This window comes from Aythya ferina, assembly GCF_964211825.1.
Source record: "Aythya ferina genome assembly, chromosome: Z".
Classification (NCBI taxonomy): Eukaryota; Metazoa; Chordata; class Aves; order Anseriformes; family Anatidae; genus Aythya; species Aythya ferina.
Window position 1 is genome coordinate 7615044 of NC_140299.1, and position 18732 is coordinate 7633775.

The 18732-nt window shown below is 44.1% G+C and overlaps 1 protein-coding gene across 21 annotated transcripts in view; it reads left to right on the forward strand.

Moving 5' to 3' along the window:
• Positions 1-18732, forward strand: part of CELF4 (CUGBP Elav-like family member 4) — a 703890-nt gene that overhangs the window by 154922 nt on the left and 530236 nt on the right. The window lies entirely within an intron of this gene.

An 18732-nucleotide genomic window follows, 5' to 3' on the forward strand; every position in this document is an offset into this window, starting at 1 on the left:
GTAATTTTTTGAGACAATTTTTGCATTTTGATGTTTATGTAAGATACTTAAGTGACCTACAATATTTGTCATATGTATGTGTATGTTTCTTCTGGTTTGCAAATTAATGGCTTAATAGATTCTGATTTTTCTCTCTCAATTTGGGATGAGAAAACATACAGAGTCTCCTGTTTGTCCATAGTGGGAAAACTGCTTCTTGTCCATCAAGACACATCTTACATCAGCTCTGAACAGAGATGCAAATCTAACCTGAACTTGATTGCTGTCAGAAGTTTTTCTGCAGTTAAGGAGCTGCAGTGTAGCACTTGGTTCCACATGAGGAGAATCAGATACTCTTTAGGGTTGACTTGGTGCTGTTGAGTATTCTGCAAGTTGGAAATTAGATGTTTAAAGTTAGCTGCTGCATCTTACCTGCTGTTCTTTTTGGAGGAAATCTGTCTTTGCAATAAGCAAAGGCACAGAAAATAAAAATCTAACTAAATCTAATGTAACACAGAAAATAAAAATCTAACTAATTCAGGTCATTGTTTGGCTTGAGTAAATCATTCACATTGAGGTTTTCAGAAAAGCAGAAAACTAAACTCCTGCTTGAATAGCAGGAGGCAAAAGTATCCATGATATTTTAAGCCTCTGCCTCAGTTTCCTTTGCCTACAATCTTATAAAAGTTTTGGAGGGATGCCTTCATGACATTCTTGAAAGACTTGTACCAAGATACCAAAGGTCCAGTGAAATGGAGGTTTGGGAGTATAATTTTCTGCAAAATAAACAGATGCTGTTTCTTACAGAAGGAAAACTGCAGTGACTTGTATGTGCAGCTGGTGTGCTTGTGTGCTCCTGGGCTGCATGGAGATGCTGACCCACCCAGGCGTGGGCACATCTCTGGCAGCTCCTCTCTGAGAAGTGTCCTGTGCTTGATTCCCTGACTCATATTGTAAAGAGAGAAAGAGCCCAGCCTCGTGCTTAGGATTTTATGATGGAGCGTAAATCAGGTCTGCCTGTACTTGACCAAGGTTGAAACCCACAGTGCTGCATGGTAATTAGATTTTTAAAAGATTTTTTTTTTCCTCTGGTTTATTTATATAGCAGTAATTACCTCCAGCACACAGTCAGAGTGACTGCTTGTCTTTCATGACCACACTTTTACCCTTTCATTTGACTGTCCTGTGCTTCTGTGGCTAATATAGAGCTTCATTCATTATCCCTGAGCCCCTTCCCCTGCCAGCCCTTGCGCAGTGGCACAGCGGGGAGCACAAGGTTATTCTGTGGCAGCTTAAGTGGGAGTGGACATGAAGAGCTGAGCAGGAAGCACATCCCTCAGCATTGAGCCAGCAGGATTGCTCCCACGTCTTTCCCAGAGTACGTGGGGGCTTGCTGGGGGCTTGGAGATCAGATTCCTCTTCTCGCTGAGAGTTTTGTCTTGTGGTGATTCTTCCCAGCCTGATTCTTTCTGGGGTAAATTAGCACCTGTGCAGAAATGCTTCTTAAACACCTAATTTTCCAGCACTTCTTATTTCTTTTTAATCTCTTCTTCATCAGTCTCTTCCCTCTGCCCCTTCTCATCCAATACTTTGGAACTTATTTGTGTTCAAAATAAATTTGACAGCAATCGGTTTATTGGTTTAAACACTACTTAGTTCCTACACATTTTACCTTAGTATGAGCAAAAGGCTATCCGTTATCTTCACCCAGAAAAAGCAAGTTCCATCTTAACCTTACTGTTTCAGAGGTGCAGGAGAGCAACCTTTTTACACCAAGTCCTAAAGCCTTGGTGGCTGCTTTGTCTTTGATAGACACCAAGAAATCAAGCCATGAGATATTCAGCTACCAGAAAACACAGTTTGTTAGTTCCAAACTTGCACGAGTACTTGGTTGTGCCTTGAGGCCCTCAAGCAAAGTGCAACTCTTTGGGCTTTATATTTGGACCATGGAGGGTCAAGCACGCAAGAGGCACCAGCAGAGAGCTAGTGGCCCAGTGAGAAGGTAGCCAGGCTTGTGCTTCGCAGTTTGTGTGAGACCCTCCTCAGATGAGTCTGTCACAGCTTCAGGATCTTTGCCTATTGTGCCTTATCCTCACGGAGACATTGAGGAGGTGAAGGAGAGGAGAGAACTGGGCTGGTGGCTGGAGGCTCTGTGTTAAGTCACGCTGTGCATCACTCCTACCTGTCTGGAGATACGTTTGCAAGTGTTTGGGAGATGGGTTCATCACTTCCCCCTTCAACTCTAGTTGAAACTCTTGTTTCTGCCATAGGCATTTATCCACCTTTATTTCCTAACCTCTAACTGTCTAAGTTCTAACTAAACTAAAGCATTTTCATTGCATTTTTACTGCAGTAACTGATTTGAACTAAGCTTGGGGACAACAGCTCTGCAGGTGGGCAGGTGAGGCAGGTAGAGGTCCTTGAGCTCTAATCCTCTAAAAACCAGAATGTTATTTAAGTTACTCATCTTAACTGCTCTTTAGTCTGTGGAGATGCTTGGCGTGCAGTCTGTCCCATCCAAAAGTGGGGTGAAACGTCTCTTGAGGTGGCTGTCTGTCCCCATTAACTTCTGAAAGCAGTTAAGGGACTGCCTTATTGGGGAGCCTAACTTTTAGCTGGCTGCAGTTAGGGAAGTTGATTCCAATGCCAGTCAGTTTGCCTGGGTTTGTACACAGATCCTAAACCTGTATCTTAATCTCCATGTACAGCAGCCTGCTCCTAGACCAGCAGAAGTGTGGGGTTCCTGGAGGATTTCTAGGAGGTGTCCTTGCAGGGGAAAGTAGAGGGCTCCAAGTAGCACATTTGAAATAGAGCATTTTCAGTATCCAGACAAGAAAGGAGGAGCTTGGCCACATGAGGGGGCAACACTGGCTGTATGAGGCCATTGCAGCCAGATGAATGAGTGCCACTCCCCTTACAGTGCAAAGAAAACCAGGTACAAAAGCATTACCAGCCTTCCCAAAAGCAAACAATGTTGGTGAGTCAATAAATGATGGAGTTCATAAAGTGCCATTTACTTCCACCTCCGTCTGCAGCAGTAAATTCAGATCAGACTTACTATCTGTCTGGGCTCACAGGGGTCTCAATATCTTTTTGAAAGCTGTGGGTAACAGAGTCAGTTCGCCTTCAGGACGCGAGGGAGGAGTTGGTATGGCTGTCAGTGAGACAACACGCTTCTTGTCAGCAGCAGCTCTGCTTCTACCTAGCTATTACAAATGTAGTTGCTAACATTTGGTTTCAACTCATTTCTAATGATCAGAGTAACACTGAGCCGAATTTCTCTTTTTATGCAACATGTCACTTCAGGTTTCATCAGTTACAGAGTTCTCTGTCAGGATCTTGAGTGACCAGGATATGTCTGCAGATAATTCCCAGGTCCTAGCTTCTGGAAGAGAACACCAATGAGAAGGAGAAGGCAGTGGTATTTTCCATCTTGGGGAGGAAGGAAGAGGAGGCAGCACTGCAGTGCTGGTGCCAGCACCCACACCTTACCCTCAGACATGCAGCCTGGTTGCTGCCAGAGCTTGACAATGCTCGGTCTCTGAGGTTGGCTGCTTCAAAAGCATCGCAGCGATCTCCTGGGGCCTTTCAAAGCCCGTGGCTCCTGTCTCTCTAGTAGCTTGAGTGAGAGCACTTGGACCTCAGGAAGAACAAGATCTGGGTCCTTCTTTCTTCTTCAGACTTCCCTCTTTCACTTTGCCTTGTGCCCTGACCACTACACTACACGTACATGGTGAGATTGATCTGGGATTGATCAGTGATACACAATTCTAACCATGGTATCGCTGTCAGGTTAGCTGTGGAGCAGGCACATGGCTCGTAGCACACCACAGACCTGTGCCAGTACTACTTTCTGATAGTGATTACGGGCTGTTTTGTTTTTGTTTTGTTTTTGAAGGTGCTAAAAGTACGAGCAATTTGAGTTCCCACTCTTTTTTATACCCCCCTGTAACATAGCACTTCACATTACCATTCATCTGCAAAAAGCCATTTTTAACAACTGCAGGTCAGGAGTCTGTTTTTCCTTCCCAGCTTCAGCCCACAGGGATTTTCATGATAACATTTTGTTTCTGAGCTGTGTGCTCTATGGAGAAATGTGATTCAACAGCCACCCTTCCTGAACTGTGTCCTTAAAGTAGAAGCAAACCTTTCATAACATCAGTGGTGAGGGGGAGTGTGTCTGTATGTACACAGGGGGCTTTATGTATAGGTTTCACACGTGAACAAAGTTTAGCTCCATTTCCTCAGCCTGCTTCTGATTACCAAAACTATGGAAAGCTTGGTTGTAGCTTGGTTCTGCAGCAGGACTACGAGCAGCAGAGGGATGCAGCGACACCTGGGTAGCTGGAGACATTGTGCTTGTGTGACGGTCACTGTGGGTGAGGACAGGGGTGAAATACTTCCTATTCTGCATGAGCTGGGAGGTCATTTCACATTCCTGCACCCCAGTGGGCTTGTGCCTGTTTTTGTGCCTGCATCCCACCTGGCAAGGCTCAGAAGGTGTGCAGGGTGTGAGGATGGAAGGCAGGCATCCCCTAGGTGTGTGGAGGTACTGCCCAAGCCACGTGCTTGGGAAGTTATGCAGTTGGTTTGCTTTGTCTGTGCTCTTATAGTCCAAATGCGCACTGCCTCTCTTCTGTTTATCTTATAGCCTTCTCCTTTCCATAAATTTTCATAGTATGTGTTTTTAAAACTCATTTGTTTCTTATACATTCTTTGTCTTTCCCCTCACCTTGAGGAGCTGGACCTATTCCGTTTTCACCTCCAGTCTCTGCTTCCCCTCTTCACTTGGTGTCTCGAGCACGTTTTAGGGTTCTCTTTAACTACTGTCACTGTCCTGAAATGACCTACACACAGAAGCTGCTTTGCATTCCTGAAGGCTGGTGAGCCGTAATGCATGGGCTGTTCTCAGGCTGGGCAGGAGCTCACTGCCTGGTCGCAGCTCAGTGCTTGCCCCCTTCTCTGCCCTACACCTGCAGGACAGGGTCCCAGGAGCCTGAGCAAAGCTTCACACCCCTGTCCTCCCCCAGCTGATTGCAAACCTCACTCTGTGGATTAAGACACGAGGGTCCTAAGTGTACTAAATTGCTTGGTCTCAGCTTTTTCCCCTCAACAAGACACTCAAGAGGACAAAATCCTTTGTGTTTTTTTCCATATTTCGTTTTAAATGGGGCATCTTGCTCTGAACAAAAGGATGTGAGGCTAAAGGGAGATTGCACAGTTGGTCATTGGGACCTGTTCTCTACTCTCTCCTCCCTGCTCCCATCAAAAGCAAAGAGTTAAGGAGATTCTCCAGCAGTAGAAATGGTGTGCGTCTCTGTGGGAGGCATTTTCTGTGCACCTCGACCTGAATGCACAGAGGGGCCAAGAGCTGTCCTGGACCCACATGTGTATTCCCTCTCCCTCCTGTCACTTGCATTAAAGATGGATGATTTTCACATCATTCCTGCCCTGGCAATGTTAATCTGATGTGGCTTTCACAGCTTTAGTTGCAAATCCAATCGCTTGATGGATGGGTATGTTTACCCACCCCAAATCTCAACTTTCCTGCCTTCCCCGCCTCCTAGCTAGTGTCAGCCAAGTCAGCAAGATCTCTGTCTATAAAATATACCAAGCAAGCTGCAACTTTGCAGTCTTACTGAGATTTATGGGCAGGCTTAAATGATAGTTTTTGTTGTTGTTGTTGTTTCTTTTTCATTTTTGTCCTTTTAGGCTTTTATAAACAAATATTTTCCATGAGTAGCTTTGTTTTCCTGAGGCCCATGTCAAGCCAGCTCAGCTGATGTAGAGACCTTGCCTGTCTTCCACGGCCACTTTAATTGTAATGAGAACTGGGAGAAAGTAAGAAGCAAATTTCAGCTTCCCAAGCATGGATTAAAACTCCTTCAAAAGACTTTCAAGACTTGTATTTCTTTCTCCCTGTCAAATGATAGACCTAGAATATTGAGGCAGGTGTGGAAAGACCAAGTGTGAATGATATTTCTGCAAAAATCTGACAAAACAAGCAGCCAGGTTTTTATTCAGTTTTGTCTGGAATAGATTTGTGGAGGGCTGAACATTATTTCTTTTACTACTGGCTTCCTCAGGTGACTGTAGCAAATGCATTTGAGTGGAGCAAGCAGGGCGATGTGTATTTTTGTGTGTGTGCGTTCATCTACATACCAAACCCATGTGATCACAGGACTCATAAGGCAGAAGTGCAGAGCATTGGTTGCGACTGCAGGAAAACATTGCCATGCAAAGTAATTAGCCAAGGTCCTTTTTAACCCCTCTTAGTAGGGATTGTCATGACCTGTCCCTTACTCCGATAACTATAGTGACTTAGTGGCATCCTTCCTACATTATCTAGCCATTAACCATAAACCATCTGATTTTTATCACATTCAGTATCCCCTTTATAATCTGTCTGTTCCCCTCTCTGACTTTCCTTGAAAGGACAATGTCAAGATAAAGATCAAATATTTACTCTTGTGCATGTAGACAAATCCTTTCTGTGTTACTTATAACACTTCTGATTATGAAATCGGACATGATTTCAATCCTCTAATTGACCTGTCATCCTTTACTTTACTATTTACTTTAGTTCTTGTGATGCTCCCTGCTTGGGCACTGAAGTTGGAAGGAGGATAGGGAAGAGATTTTGTTCTTAAGTTATCTGTCTTTAGTCCTATCACGGCCACAGAAACTTTTGTATCAGGCAATAGTACTGGAAGGAACAGCCTGACTCCACTGGGTGCCAGATGTGGGTAAGCATGATGTGGGATCACCTTCCTGAAAATACACAGGTTGGAAGAGACCTCCAAGATCACCAACCTATGACCTACCACTAACACGTCCTCCACTAAACCATATCACTAAGCTCTACATCTAAACCATCTTATTTCTCTGGTCCCTCACTAACGGAAATATAAAATACCATTTGAAGGAATCTTTCATTTTGGTATTCTCCTTTTAAATCTGGTTGATAAGGCTTCATGTCACACCTTGGTGTACACTGTACCCTATACCTGTATCCCAAATGCTGTTTTTCTGTAAAGCTTCATTAGTGGTAGCATTATAGTCAATTGGAAGATGGACTTCAGTGGTGTCTTTCTAGCTTTGCTCTGATTTCTGCTATGAAGTAGCTCAACTAATCTGAAGGATGCCAGTCAAAATAGTTACTCATACAAGACCAAGTGCTGCGGTGGTGGGTATTGGGATCCTAGATGGAAGGCCTTCCATTTTTAAAGCCGATTGCCTGAGGTTGGCCATATGGTGATGTGCTTCAAAGGTGCGATATGGAAACTAATGTTCTTGACACCTGCTTATTCCTGCTGAAATTTTTGGGGGAGAGACTGAGAAGGGCAGAGTAAAGAAATAAACCTTCTTTGCTCTTTCCAAAGGTTTGGGAGCACTTTCCTTTCAAAACCAACACGTTTAAGCATCTGTGCTGATAATGGGGCCCTGGATGTTTACTGACTATGCTCATCATTTAGAGTAGTAGCTGAAGACCATGCTGTTGAATTATGAGCGTGGACAGACCTAAGTCTTCTGGGAGATCCAAGAGCACCTCTCTCCCTTGGGATGCAGCAGCCTCTTCCTTTCTTTAGGACAAGACATTGCTGTGCATTGTAAAAGACACAAAGCTGTTTCCATCACTTGCACACTTGATGGCTGTTACTTTGGTCAGCACCAAGGACTGGCTAGTTCCCACCCCAAACTGACAGTCGAAGACCAAGCATGCAGCTATGGGTGCATCTCACCTGTATCAGGCAGAGATAAGCAGCTTACAGCTTGCTCCAGTGGGTAATAGGAGAAATTCAGGTAGCTAATCCTGGACAGGAGCTAGGTAGCTTGCATTCTTCCATTGCTCTACATGCAAGGTTTAAGCATAGCTTAATTGCAATATATTTCACTGGCAGTAGTTTGTTAAAATGATTGGGTTTACCTGCTGCCTAATGACCATTGATAGGTAGGCTGTGCTTTGACACAGGACTAAGTAATGACTGTCATTTTAGCTGCTTGTAAATGGGTATTATGAACATATTACATCTTCCTTTTTCCTTCTAGTGTTGTGTTTTAAAAGTGTTGAGTGACAAAATTCGGATTTGACCATCACTACCCATTGCAGTAAATCAGTAACAGAGTCTTGACTGTAATTCAGCTCTTCAAATTTGTTGCCTGCTTCTCTACCAGCTGACACAGAGGTATCTCAGCTGCGGGTGTGAGATTGGATGGTAGTCGGTGTTGTATCTTTGCTTCTGCATTGGTCGATGGCCTTGATGCAGTCTGTGAGCTTACCTGTTCCTGGACCTCATTGATGGAGAATAAAAAACGCTTTATATCCTAGTGACCAAACACCCCAAACCATTTAAAAGTCCTGCTCCTGCCACTTCAATAGAAAGAACCGAAGCAGCTTTTGAGGGAAGAAGGCTTCACTTGACTGATCTTTTTTATAAGTTTCTTTCACAGATCAGGCCTTACCCAGTCAGTTTCTCAGACTGCTGCTTCAGCTTTTTAGGTACAAAGTTGGTATGTTGAAAGAGGAGCTTTGCAGGACAGAGACTTGCAATTTAAAGGAAAACAAGTGGCTTTTTCCAAATGGATTTCTGAAATGGAAATACCATTTTGCATCACTGTGGATGTGCACATAGGGTAACAGTAGGGAGGAGGACTGAAGGGGAGAGAAAACAGTTAAAAATTGCAATAAGTATATAGTGAGCACAGCCAGCTGAAGAGTTAAGTGACATAGCCTTATTCACTCATATGAATTAATAATTGATTCAGTAACAAATCACTAATGTTGCAGTAGTCATGGTGAATAAGATAATAAATGTGTCCTGTCCAGGGAATGCAATGTTGTTAGAATTCAGCTGAAATTATTCATAAATGTGCTACTTTTCCTCATCTCCAACTACTGCTAGTTTAGCTTTTCTTTTTAATCTTCCTAAGCTGTCACATTAGATGGTGGAGCTAGTCACATTCTATATACAGTTGAATATTAAGGGGAACTGTGGAGACATTATGTCAAATTTCAATAGATAATAGACACAAATTGGGAAACAAAGTATCTCCATCCTTTTCTACACTCCTCCTATGGCTTAATAAATAAATAAAATAGAAGCCCAAAGGCTATTTAATAGCATTCACATGTGACCCCTGCAGATTGTCAGCCCCCTCCCTTTCCTCCTGCTTGCTCACAAGGCTTTAGAGTTGGGTGGGATGCAAAAGGAGCTCTGGAGTCTTTTGGCAAGATGTGCAGGCTCACAGTTGAAGTGCGGACCCTGCACACTGGTGTGAAAAGGGAGCATGTAACCCGTGCTTCAGTGTGCTTGTGTGATGGGGGAAAGCAATTGAAGGCTTGTAGTCTGGGATATCAGGAAAAGGACAGGGGAAGTGTTAGGGATGGAGAATCACTCAGAGCCATAAAGGAGGAGGTGAGGCAGGTGGAGAAGTCCTTCAGGCAATGGAAAGTGCTTAAAAGTGTCATAACTTCGTGAACAGCAATCTTTCTCTAGTTTATCAGGGCAAGGGACACTGAGAGCTAATACCTGAGAAAGGAAGTCAGACAAGAAAGAAAAGTAAGGTGCACTTTTTTTTTTTTTTTTTTGTGTGTGGTCAGTGAGTGTAATTGAACTTTGTCATAACCTCGTATCGGTGAATTCTTCATTGCTTGAAGTTTTCAAATCAAGATTTAGATGCCTTCCTTGAAGAGATGCTTTAGCCAAGAGCAAGGTGTTCAATGAGTGAGCGAAATTCTGTGGTGTGTGATGTCGAGGAGGCAAGGAAGAGAAATCCCCCCTTAAACTCTGTGAACACAGTATTTGAATACATCTGGAAAATGCCAACAGTATGAAACAAAAACTGTCAGTGTCAGAATGAGAAGTGCTGGGGAAATTATCAAAGTAGTCAAAGACGGTAAGGGAGAGATAGGAAAGGCAGTGCAGAATTGAGGACTAATGTTAAGCAGTCCAGAAGAAAGGACTTGAGGATAATTAGTAGGGCAGCAGAAGGATAAGCTGCAGAGCATAGCAGAGATCTAACATAAATGAGGAAAACCTGAGGAAGTCATGTCTATGTTGTTTAGAGCTTAGTTTGAATTGCAGTGGACATCTTTGCAAAGGAAAGTGGGTCAGAAAGTCTTCAGTTGTGTTCAGGTTTCTGGCATGCAGACAAGTGTGTCCTTGGAGTCAGGCAGCTGCATGGCGTGTACCAGAGACAGACCCAGAGGAGTGCTCTGGAGTCCAGGAGAAATGTGCTGAGAAAGGGGAGAGGAGCACAGCAGAAACAACTGAGCTGATTGCAGCTCCTTGCTTAGACACAGGCCTGCTTCACTCACTCTAGCAGCTGCCTCCGAAGATCTCAAAGCTTTTCAGAAATTGCTTTCTGTGCTCTCCATTAAAACACGTGTGGTGGATTTACACCTCCCTCTGCACCATGGTTGGCACCAGGAGCCCCTTGCTAGTGCCCAGCAGCAGTGCAGTGCCTGCCTAAGTCTGGAGCTGGAGCAGTGTGGGTTCAGCTGTGCAGCATGTGATTTCTTGAGTTGGATGCTCGCCAAAGTGATGTTGACAGATTGCTTGCTTTCAAAAAAAACAAAAACAAAAACAAAAACAAAAACAAAAAAAAAAAAAAAAAAAAAAAAAAACACTGCCATGGGGTCTGCAATGATCACACAACATGCAGACTTCCCATCTTTGCCTCCCCATCCCTGGCTACCTGGATGCTCGCAGAGAACACCAAAGGCCAGGGAATGAGCATCACTCCCCCTGTAATTGCAGAGGAGAGGGTGTGCTGTCTCTGTCTCCCCCCAGGTTACCTAATAGTCGTGGTGGGAAGAGCAAGGGAGCTGTGCATGCCTCTCCTGTTGGGATTAAGGACGTCAGAACAAGGCGTAGGGGGCTGGGGCTGGTGCCACATGGCAAGTCACGTGCAGCACGGTTGTCTTCTCGTCCTCCTCCAAAAGGCACTATGTTTACCCATGCTCTGCAGCACGCTGCTGGTTGATGCAAGTAACACACATCTGCCTGGGATACTTGGGAATCAGGGCTCACGTATAGGGATGGGAGTGCATCTGTGTGTATACACAGGCTGCATTTGACAATGTTCTCCCTCTTATCATTTTTAATATCAAATTGTGGACGTGCTCTGTTTCTGAGGCTATGAGGTCCCTTTAAGTGAAGCCTGAGCTCTTTTTCATGCAGCCAGAGGGACAAATAAAGTAGGAAGGGAGCTGGAGGGAAGTGGAGAGGGCCAGAGTCCTTGGCTGGCAGTGTGCCCTATGTACTCATACTCTCTATGCTTCCCCATCCCCTCTTTCTCCCGCTGCCCAGCCCTCCCCCCGTACACATATACTCCTTTTATTCTCAGTAAGTTATTAAAAATGTAGACATCACTGGCTCCCAGGGTCAATATGTTGTTTTTAAATTTAAACATGAATTTCCATTTCATTGAGCCTTCAGGCCTAATGAGATGTGCTTTGACAGGAGCAGCTAGCTGGAAAAGGCATGATTGAGGGGTGAGCCAATAATATTAACTCACAGCAGAGTGTGCACACACAGCGATGGAACCACGAGCCTTGATTCGCTACTATCTGGAGCTCCGGCTACAGCAGGCAAGGATTTCTGCTGCAGGCCCTGCAGTGAAATGTCAAATGCATTTAACCATCTGTGAGATCCACTTGCTCGGGCTGGCCTGAGTTGGACAGCCTGAACGGAGTTCATTTCAGCTGGGCTGACAGACAGGGCCAGGAGAGCTCAGGAAGATGGGGCTGCCGGTTTGGAGGGCATCAGCTAAAGGAGAGAGGGGAGGATAAAGTGGTGGGGAAGGTGCTGTGATGGGATGTGGGAGATACAGGCTTATTGCTCAACCTGGGCAGGTTGCTTCTCCATTTGGGGAGGATCAGGAAAGGGGTGTTTGCATTCCCCTGTGCAGTCAAGGGAGAGCAAGATGTTCTTTTGGTGGAAAGTGCAAAAACTTGGTAGTGAGAGAGAACGTGGAGAACGTGCTGTCCAACCAAGCGTGTATAAAGCATATGTATGCAGTAAGTCTGTACTGTGTACTTAGAAGAGGTAGTAACCTCAGCTGCTTTTCCATGGGGAATATCTTGTAATATTTGGCCCATCTCATCAGTGCCTTTTGACAAAGGATGTAAGATGATAAGACACTAGACAAGCTTGTCACTGGAAATCATGTTTTCCATAGTTCTGAAAAAAGGCTCTTTTGAGGCTATCCATTTAGAAGATCACCCTATAACCTCTTCCCAAAAATGTGGTCTCCTGTACCTAAAGGGTGTAAGACTGTAGATAAGCTGCAGCAGAAGTGTGCTTGGGAAAACACTGAGCACATGTACAACACGTGATTTCTGATTCTGGTGTCAGAAAAGATGTCAGTTGGAAAAGGGTGAGAAGAGGACATCATAAGGGATGCAGAGAAGTAGTTGTAAGTTGTGCTTAAATAAGGATTAGTAAAAACGTGCTATAAGAACTTTTTTCTCACTTAAAATATAGTTTTTAGCATTGACAAATAAGAAAGGAAGGGTGGAGAAGAAAACTAAGATTTGTCCAAAAAATTGTTTTGATTATCAATAAAAAAACAATGTTACCCTTAGACTGAATCCAGCAAAAATGATATTTTAAAAATCTTTACCTGAGTGTAGAAGAAAATCCGTTTTCCAGCCACACCTTGTTGAGACACTGGGTGACTAAAAGCTACTCAGAATGTTCCTCTCAGTTGTGATTTGGAGAGCTTCCTACAGATGTTTTGTTGAAACAGAATTAAAGCTGAGACTAGTCTTTCTCATGACAGTTTAGTGGGTTTGCTCCTGCTGAAATCCACAATGGCAGATGCTGATCTCTGTGTGCATGTTTATAAAATATGAAGAAGAAATGCAGCATGATATTAAACGAAAAGTAAATCAGAGTGATAATTAATAATAAAGGCTGCTGAATATTCTGAATCTTTGAAAAGGGTTGCTTTTTTTCCCCCCTGGATCCAGTGAGCACTCACTCGTATGAATAGCATTACATGCATGAGTAATCCCTTTGAATTCAATGAAACCCAAGTTAAGTATTTGCAGGAGGCCCATGCAGGACTGGGACCAGGAGCTTCAGCACTGAGTTCAGGGCAAGCTGTGGTATTATGTTTGTACTGTTGCTTAATTGTAAAGTGGTTGTAAACAGTAAGCCTTCCCTGCTCTAGTCTATCTGGGTGTTTTGATGGAAGAGATACCCTCTTGGTACCTAGTCCCTTTTGGGCTTGTGCATTTCTGGCCTTTAAAATGTGATATTTAGCTTTCAGAAAGCAAATAACAAGCATTGTACACTTTTTCACACCCTTCTCCTGAGACTCTTCCAAAGCACTTCTGACAACATTAACTGATGAGACCTGACAACTCCTCTGGTGAGGATGGGCTTTCAGATTTGCCATTTCTTCTTCTTCCCCTCTCTTACTCTGTATATATTTTTACATGTATGATGATATCTGTATCTTTGCAAAGCTTCATCTTCTGGAAACATGTCGTTATAAAAAGCTGAGCTTTTACTTTATTTTCTAAAAATAAACAGTAGCTTGTACAGACTTAACATTAAGAAAAATGTAACTTGTAAAAAATCTCGTATTTTGAGGGAAATAATTCAGTAAGTCTTAATGCTTATATTTGAGATTACTAGACACTCCCTTCCCATTTTGTAGACAAGTGGGTAGATAAAGGGGAAGGCTGACTTAAAGTATTGTGCCCAATAGCAAATAAATCATCAGTTAAGCAAGAGTAAGAAACCCAGACTACCAAATCCCTTGCTTTATGTCCTGGCTGACACTCGTAGTAGGAGAGACACGAGCCGCAGCAGCTGAGACAGTGTAAGGTTTTGCTGCCTTAACATATAGAACGTTTTCCATAAGCTGAGTTTCATGAGTCAGCATTTCCGAGGGCAATAACTTACAGTAATAAAGAGGGAAAGAGCACCAAGTTTGTGTGGGTAAATTTGGTTCTAAAGTGAGTGATGTACTTTGTGGTAATCAGGTACAGTTGTGATTTGAACACTTTAAAGCCTGTGAAATATGTTCCCTATTGGATGAGTCCAGCGATTCCGGCTCCTTTTTTTTTTTTTTTTTTCTTTCCCCTTCCTTCTAGCATTAGCTGTCTTTAAAGACAGAAACCTCATTGGGGTTTTCTGCATTGCCACTACAGAAAAGGAGAATAGGGAATGCAGAGAATAGGGAATGGAGAGGACGAACACAGATTTCCCAGTTTACTGTTGATTTTTGTGAGCTGCAGTGGGAAGCTGCTGTGGCCTCTGAATGGAGGCTGGAGCTGGGGAAAAGGGGGAAAATGATAAGGCAGGCTCGGAAACAGCAGCTCCATGTAAATTTGTTCCCATCTCCAAGTCTTTCTGCTCAGCGGAGTCCTGGAGCGGATTCAGGCTTTTCATGTTCACAAAGAATTGGAAGCTTAGATCTCTGACCTTTTTAAAATCCATTTTGAGTCTCATCTTTCAGAGATTTAAACGAAAGATTTTGACCTAGAGGGCTATTGTTTTACACTTTCTGATAGAAGGGATAAGGAAGACTGAGAGGAAGGAGGACAGAAACAGAGATTATCAGAAACAGGACCTGATGATTCTTGTGGAAATTTTGCAGTCAGGAGAAGGGAAAGGGGAGCCCTGTAAGGATGCAAGCTGCTGCTTTAAATCCATAGTAGTAAATGAGGCAAGAAGATCTGGGAGGACAGACTGAACCACTGGTGGGATAATACTTCTTTCCTTCTGATAGTCAAACTCACTGTTACAGGATCCTTTTGATCCATCACTGCGGCCATAGTCAACTCTTTCTGTTGCACTCTTACACAGTCTTTGAAGATACGTCTGAAATAGTCTCAGAGAGGGAAGTCATCTGGTCCTGTCACTGGCCATTCTGGGTGCTGAGACCTTAGTTCCTTACCTTGAGTTCTTCATTCTTGATGGTCATTTTTATTTCCTGTGGTCCTTTCACTGTGAACATTGCCAATAACAAGGAAAAAAGACTCCCCCTCCTTATTTTCATTCTCTCCTATTTTTCTGTTAAGTATGTCTTTTTCTGGTTGGAGGAGATTTTGTGTTGCCTTTCAGCAAACAGGATTAAATTCTTCACATCCCTTCTTCTCCTTACTGCCCACAAAATCCCAACCCCCTCAAAAGGAAATACAAAGGCAGTGGATCCTCTGTGGCTGGGCGTGCTGCAAGGGGATGTGTCTGTTCCTACGCACTGTACATTGTACCTGATACTCTCTCCCATTTGATGAGAAACATCACTGGGTGTAGGGAGCAGAGACATTGGACACGCCAGATGCCCAGGGGTAGGAAGGATTTGCTCTTCAGCAAGGCTGCAGGAGGCTGCTCTGCCATGTCCTGCTTGCCCAGCTTCAGCAGCCTCTGATGTATGGGAGGATGCTTTCAGTGATTGCTCAGCCTGGTTCCAATGGGAGTGCTGCAGTGGGAGGGACACAGTAAGGCAAACCTTTGTTTTGCTTGGATGTGAGCAATGGTTTTGGTATCATTTCCAAAGGAAACATGACTTACGCAGTCACACAGTCCATCCACTTCTGTCTGTTCACCTGCTTCTGCTCTATACATTTCCATCTTACTCTCCCCATGATGTTTTTGAACCTATCAATTGAAAAAGCCTAACAGTCTTGCTGATAATTAGAGTCCAACTAGTTGTGCAAAAATTGGCTGAGAGAAGGAATATGAATGAGCTCCCCTGCTGAGGAGACACGGGCAGGGTTCAGCCGTGGCAGCAGCTGTGTCTGATCTGCGCCCACCCTGCAGTGCCTGTAGGGCTCACAGTCCTCTGGCCACAGTGCAGCACATGGAAGAAGCTGGTTTATTGAAATGGGAGAGCATGGGAGGCCCAAGCCACAAATCTGTAGCAAGCCAAGCTTCGTTAGTTTGGCTTCATACTTTGAGCAAGCAATTATTATTTCCAAAGCTTTCACAGTACGCAGAGGATGTGCCACTTAGCTTAGAAAAATGTCATGTCCCTGACAAATACTGTTGAAAGACCTAAATTATGTACAACCAGCCCTGGAAGCCCTTCCATCCAAATGGAAGAAAAGTTAGCTAAATTCCAGCAAGCCAGCAACTTTGGAACAGTTTGGAGGTAGAGATGTTAAGATCTAAACTTGAGGGGGAAGTTGCTCTGTTGAAAAGGAAGAGTCTTTCTATGTAATCAAAATGTTCAACTGGTTGGCGCAGGATAGTATGAAGATGAAAGAGTATTCCTGCAGTGGTGGGTTTAAAAATAAGTATTAGGAAAATTCATACTAGGCAAATTCCCAAAACGGAGTTTATATTGACTCATAGATACAATTGCTCACATAACCTATTTCTGAGAGTTTCCATAACTGCCGATGTCCAGAGTAAAAAGGTTTTGGCCAGGAGAGACTGACTTGTGCTCTTTTTATGTTTTCAGTGCATAAACTTCTGCTCATGAGTGTCTGGAATAGGTGCTGGGCTTTGGGAGTCATCAGTTGGGCATAGCATTGCTGTCTTAGTAATTTCATCATCATTCGTTGGCTATTCTGAGTGCTGCAAGGAGTGAAGCTTGAACAAGTATTCATTGGGAAGGAGCCATGGACAGATTGACAAATCTGCTGTGGGATGAGAAACTGATAATTGCAGCAGATTTATGATGACCTTTATAAATGGACATTGGAACCTTGAATACAAGGGGGAAGCCATTAACCCTTTTGAAAAGATTAAAAATAATGTCATAGTGTACTTTGAAGCCTACAAAATTTTTCTTCCTGGTGTCATGCTTTCCTTTGGGTCTGATCTGCAAAGCTGTGCATACTCCCAGGGGCTAAGCTTCAAATACTAAAAAAAGGCATGCAGTGAAAGCAGCTGCTTTCACACTTTATAAAAGCGGGACAACTTTCCACCTGGGAGACAGTGATCAGGGTCCCGGCAGGATTTGCAGAGGGGTGTTTAAAACAAAAGTGAGGTAGGTTAAAAGAAAACTGCAGTGATTAGATCCAAGGGGCCAAGTGCTTTTTCTGTATAATAATCTGATTATTGCAGCAGTGACATTAGAGTTTGCTGACTTACTCTGCCTGTGGTTTCACTTTTTTTTTTTTTTTTTTTTTTTTTTTTGTGAAATCTGGAAAAAAAAAGGTAATAGTTTTACAGGTAGGAGCAGGAGAGCTGGTTTTCCCTATTAAGTTCTGGAGTCTACTGGAGATAACTGCATTATCCTGGGACAGCCGCTCAGTTGGTAGGAAAGCTTTCCATTCTCAGCTGCCCATGAAGGTAGTGGGGAAGAAGGGAGAATGGCAGCGGGTAATACACCTCAGAGTAGCTGCTGGGACATGTGGTGAGGGGTCCAGGCGCAGATCGGGCTGCCCAGTGCTCCCCAGAACCATGGCTTTTTGTTGTTCCAGCCTTAAATCCTGCTGCAACTTCTCTACTGCTCCTGGGGCCTTCCAGCAAGACTGCGGTGCTGGGGCAGAAGGAATTTTGACAACACTACTTTTTGTGAGGTTGAAGTCAAAAGTATGGACAGTGAAGTTCAAAACAGAAGCTTATTGTGAGCACAAAATGAAAGCAGATGCCAGCTACTGCTATCTATTTGTCTTCATTGGAGTGAGTTCCCCCTTTACCCGCTCCCTCTCTCCTCCCATTTTTTCTTTTGGGTGAATAGCAGGTTTTGAAGAATCTGCTAGCAGTTGCCAGCTCAGCTCCTTTGCTTTTGAGCCATATTTATCACCCGTTTCCTGATTTCTTACAAAAGGGTTCTGCTGCCTTTGAGTTTTACAGAGGGGTCTCTTTTTCTCTGAGAAAAGGAGGAGGAAACACAAGGAAGCTGTTTGCTCTAAATTCAGAAGAGGAAGGAGCTTCCCTCCACCTCCCCTTGTCGTTTACCCTGATCTTTTCCCTATCTCCCCCTCATGTTAAAACCAATTCTTTCTGTCTGTCCATCCCTTCTCGCTCTGTGTATCAGCTGTATATCACAGATAATCATTACTGAGAAAATCCTAGTGCTGCACGCAAGTTGGAAGGGATCTTGAAAGGGTGTCTGTTCTGCTGCAAGGCAGGACCAGACACATCTAATTGATGGATAATTAGTACCCAGCAGTTTATGAGTGGATCCATCAGAAGCCTTGGGTTCCCAAACTGCTGATGCTGAGCTATCCTTAAGGACTGGCTTCGGCTACCACAGCTGCCTCCTCAGGAATACCTTGCCCAGCACCATGGTCTGCCTGAAGCCAAGGGATGTTAACATGGTTACTCTGGCTTTTATTTCTTGATCATGCCAAATTGTTTTTGAGGACTGGCTTGCTCTGAGAAGACCAGGTAACACCCCTCAGAGGAGTGAGGCCTATGCCTGGGGCGAGCACAGTGCATGCTGGTTGTCCTCACTGGCCACAGTGACATGGAGCCTGTCCTCCAGCACCCTGTGACCCTTGGAGCAGTGGTTCCCAAATGAGACCTTTGGTCCCATGCGCTGGGGAGGGTTTCTGTGGAAACAAAAAAACTTCAAAGCACATAAACTTCTTACCTACTGCAGGGGGAACTGCAGGAGTAAGCCCGCAATGGTGCCTCCTCTGGGAGAGGGCAGAAACGCACACACCCCAAAAGGGGCCCAGCTGTTGCCAAACTGAACCCTGCTACAGAAATAATCCTTCATGTTGTGTGTGCTTCTGAACTCCGACGAGGTCCCTTTTTGAAGTGCTTTGCACTACAGCACATGGGAACTGCCGTGCTTTGTACACAGTGAATCCAGCTTTTGAATTTGGGCCTG